Below are 3,321 nucleotides of genomic sequence, written 5' to 3' on the forward strand. Positions count from 1 at the left end.
CTTGAAAATGCCAGTTCTCTGTCTTTGGCCTCATATTTTGATAAGAAATTAGTTGTGAACCAAATTATACTTCTTTTGAAAGTACTTACTGATTTGATAATAAATAATGCACTATATGCACTTTAGATTTTCTCTTTATTTTTAAAATAATAAGCCTGTAATTAGTTGTATCATTCTGTTTTTCTTTCCATAAATGATTTTTATTAGAACTTCTTAAATTAGAACTTCTTATGACTTGTCAGATTTAGAAAACTTTCAGTTACCTTCTCTTTAAATATTTCTTCTGCAGCTTTTTTATCCTCCGTTTCCACTGGATACTTATTCTCACTGGATACCCTGTTTTGTTTTGTTTTTCTGTTTGTCACCCTTCTCTCTCCCTCCTTTTATTAGCTTTCCTGGCTTTTTCTAGATATTTTGTGACTTATATAACAATTTAACCATTTTCTTTCCAGCCAAAGTTAATGTCCTATTAAACACATCTAATGATGTTTTAATTTCATTCATTTTATTTATTAGTTCTAAAATTAGAATTTGGTACTTATTAAAAATGTCTTGAAGATTGCCAGAATTTTCAATCTTGCATTTTATTTTCTTGATTGTTTTAAGCATAGTCATTTTAAAGTCTGTACTAATAACTTCATTATGTATTTTTTATAAATCTGTTTATAGTGTATATCATTCCCTTTGGTTTTCTATTAAATTGGTTTTGTATCATGTGCCTATTTATTTTTATTATGTCAGATATTGCCTGAGAACTTTGTTGAATTACTAAAACAGGATAATTTCTTCTCTCTGATTTGGATGACTCCTACTTATTTCCGTGAGTACCAGTGGCTACTAGCAACTTCAGATCACTTTAATTCAATTTCACAGGTTGAGAAGATTCAAGGCTGGGTTTCATTTCCTCCATAGGCCAGTCTATTTCAGATTTAACCCTACTCTTAAGGGTTAGCCATTCTTCATTCTAACCCAAAACCTTGGACATTTTTTTATCAGTATCTTGGACTTTCTGGATGAACCCTGATTTCATATTTTTGTCTTCTTCGTCCACAGGTAAATCAACAACTCTACTGAGCTTCTCAGCTGCCTCTTACGAAAAAGAAGCCTCTAGGAAAACAATGACTAAATGCCAGACTGAACTCTCTGAAAGTTTTCTCCTGGATATTTATTTTCTACCTTTTCAATGCCTTTTTGGTAGTCTCCTCTGAAACATTTGGGTGAAATCACGAAATATTAGGTCAAAGTTATATAAATGTTTTGGTTTGTTTTGTTTTTTTGGACTGAACAGGTCTCAACATCTAGATTTTATTTCCATAAATTACACAAATACATTCATTCTTAAATAATAAATGCTTACAATATTAATTTGTAAGCCTTTCCACATAAAACAACTTACATAGGAATGTGAATGAATCAATATTTCTGTTACAACATTTAATTTTTTTCTTTTGTGGCTGTTGTTCTGTCTTCCTGATTTCTATAGACTACCTGTTAGTCCTTATGCTTTGGCTATGAAATCTGTTTGAGCTGAATGAGGCAACACTGGTTATTAAGGCTTATTTCTATGATGGAGCATTATCCTTAAAACTGATGCCATTTCCAAAGAACAGTGGGAAAATCACAGCTATCTTGAATCTTCAGGCTCTGTTTTGATGACTTTCTTTTCTAAAGTAAAAGCTGAGTGAGGGTAGTCTTTTAAAATCCCAAGGCTCTCTGATGAGTGGGACTTTGTCTCACTTTGTCTGGAGTAAAGTCTATTCAGCTCCCCATCCTCCAGAAAATGATGGGGTTGTCTGCTTTATAAATTAGGCATTCGGAGATTCAAAGGTCTTTCCCCTTGCCCCTCGGAGCTGTCAGAGGGCAAGCCGTTGGGGCTGTGCTCTTCAGAGCTCTGCCTGTAGAGCCCCATCGACAGTCTTCTCTCCCCAAGCTGCAGTCTCTCGTAGCCGGCTTGCGTGCACAGGAACTCCATCTGGTTTGCCGTCACCTTGTCAGGCTGCTGTGAACTAAGTTCTTCACTCTTAGCTTTAGCCTGCTGGAAGAGGGTTTGCACAGAGTCCTGAAAATCTGGAAACCTCTCCTCCACTTTAATTCTCTTCGGGGATAATTCATCTCTTTCTCCACATTTTGACTTGGTCTGTAAGTATATTTATAGGTGACTTCTCGAGAAATCTGCTTAGCAGGGGCAAAAAGTTCATCTCTTCTTGTCAGGAGGGCGTTATCCTTCACACAGAGCTGAGCAACTGCTTCATTAACAGTGAGCTCATGAAGCGTGAGATGCTTCCCATCCTTCCTCTTCGAGTCAAACCTGCCATATATCGCACTATATTTTCGAATTTCTTCCTCTTTGTGTGGGTCATCATTGCTCATCTCAAAGATGTGACCGATCATTTTGGCCAACTTCTTGTTGGTTTTTAGCAGCTCTTTCACTTCGCTCAAGTCACTTTTCTGCAGCGTGGAGGCCATTCGCTCCACGCACTCGGCTACCGAGAGCGAAGCGGCAGCATCCAGAGCCTCACTGCTTTCCTTTGGGGAGGCTGGAGAGCCGAGGTCTGCTGGGGAGAGAGAGGCTGTGCTCGCTCTCGGTGGCATGGTGGCCTTGCCAGAGTCTGGACTCACCAAGACCTTGCAGTGCTAGGCTCCTCACCACATCGAATTTCCCCTGTCTTAAGCTCTGCACACAGGTGATGGCCGCACACTTGGGGACTTTGACATGAGGTTCCCGGGCACTGCTATTCCTTTCATAACTGTTACAGGATATTCCCAGCCACGTTGGTGATCCCTCTGGCAATTTATAGATGGGTATGCTACTAACAGGCAGGGAAGTCAGTGGCTGATTGAAAAGGCCAGGGTTTGTAACCCAGTCTCTCAAAGTCTTCTGCAGCCTTCTAACATGGAGGGGCTTGCTAGCCATGCCCACAAGGGCCATGATTTCCAAGAATTCCTCTTCTCCAGCTTCACAGAGTTGTTGGACATCATCACCACCTTGTTGGATAAAGGCATCAAAATAAGAAAGCAGATTGGCTTTTTGTAATATTCTGTACAGCTGCAACTCCCCCAGGGTCCTGGGTAAGGCCGCAGCCATTACAGTAGATGTGCTTAACTTGGCCAGCGGTCTTGGGGCGCTCTCCCCCCACAAGGCTGCTCAGCCCCGATTCCGAAGTGGCGCCCCCCCTCCCTCCACAGACTGCTGCGGCGGCCAGGACGCCCCCGCTCCCATCGAGGGGGAAAGGGAAAGTGGTGGGCACGCTCTCCAGCTCCCCCCTCCAAGCTCGGACCCGCCGCTCCTCCCTGCCCGTCTGCCCCCCGACAGCGCTCCAC

General features: G+C 41.8%; 1 pseudogene; it reads right to left on the bottom strand.

Moving 5' to 3' along the window:
* Positions 1-1,461: 1,461 nt before the first annotated feature.
* On the bottom strand, positions 1,462-3,118 carry LOC136323015 (NGFI-A-binding protein 1 pseudogene; annotated as a pseudogene).
* Positions 3,119-3,321: the final 203 nt, after the last annotated feature.

The sequence above is a fragment of the Saccopteryx bilineata genome, chromosome 2 (genome assembly GCF_036850765.1).
Source record: "Saccopteryx bilineata isolate mSacBil1 chromosome 2, mSacBil1_pri_phased_curated, whole genome shotgun sequence".
In the NCBI taxonomy this organism is placed as follows: Eukaryota; Metazoa; Chordata; class Mammalia; order Chiroptera; family Emballonuridae; genus Saccopteryx; species Saccopteryx bilineata.